We start from the raw sequence: 921 nt of genomic DNA, 5'->3' as shown, positions 1-921 counted from the left end.
GCCTCCTACGTGTACCTGTCCATGGCCTTCTACTTCGAGCGCGACGACGTGGCCCTGAAGCACTTCGCCCAGTACTTCCTGCGCCTGTCGCACAAGGAGACGGAGCGGGCCCAGAAGCTGATGGGCCTGCAGGTCCAGCGTGGCGGCCGCCTCCACTTCCGTGACATCGCCCAGCCTGAACGCCAGGACTGGGGGGGCGGGCTCCCGGCCATGGAGGGTGCCTTCCACCTGGCGAAGACCGTCAACCAGAGCCTCCTGGAACTGCAGTGGCTGGCCTCGGACAAGAGCGACGCCCACCTGTGCGACTTCCTGGAGGAACACTACCTGAACCACCAGGTGGAGACCGTCAAGGAGCTGAGCGGCCATATGACCAGCCTGCGCGAGTTGGGGGGCCCTGAAGCCAACCTGGCCGAGTACGTCTTCGACAAGCTCACCCTGGGCCCCAGCCGTGAGGAGAACTGAGCTAGGACTGGACCCCAGCCTCGGGTCACTTCCCGGGTCACCAGGCCAGGTGTGCATGTTGCCCCTGCAGAACGTTCACTTAGAGTTTTTCTTCTGTTTCACCATTGTTTCCAATAAAGTTATTTGGTTTGCAAGAAATAAAGGTGTTGATTTGTGTGTGCAGATTTCACCCTTTAAGAATAAGGTTATATCCTCATGCAAGTTCAAACTGGGTATCTGGGGATTTCTCCACCTACCATGCCCCATGCATAAGCAGCTCACGATGTCCACAAATGGAGGAGAAAGTTATCCTGTGGGCCCCCAGAAAACACTAAATTAGCATTCCTCCAACAGACAATGTGGTTGTGGGGTAGGGTGGGTGGTCTGGGCCCTTGTGTCTGTGGGTGTGCCTGCAGTATATCACAGTAGTTATCTCTGGGCAAGAAGGGAAGGGAATGGAATGGGGCATATTTTAAAGAG

At 56.5% G+C, this 921-nt stretch overlaps 1 pseudogene; it reads left to right on the top strand.

Annotated features, from left to right (window-relative positions):
- LOC102496839 (ferritin heavy chain pseudogene) overlaps positions 1 to 524 on the top strand; it is a 1,404-nt pseudogene extending 880 nt beyond the window's left edge.
- The last annotated feature ends 397 nt before the right edge of the window (positions 525 to 921 follow it).

This window comes from Tupaia chinensis, unplaced genomic scaffold (genome assembly GCF_000334495.1).
Source record: "Tupaia chinensis unplaced genomic scaffold, TupChi_1.0 Scaffold144599_1, whole genome shotgun sequence".
Lineage (NCBI taxonomy): Eukaryota > Metazoa > Chordata > Mammalia > Scandentia > Tupaiidae > Tupaia > Tupaia belangeri.
This window is presented reverse-complemented; position numbering and strand designations above follow the sequence as displayed.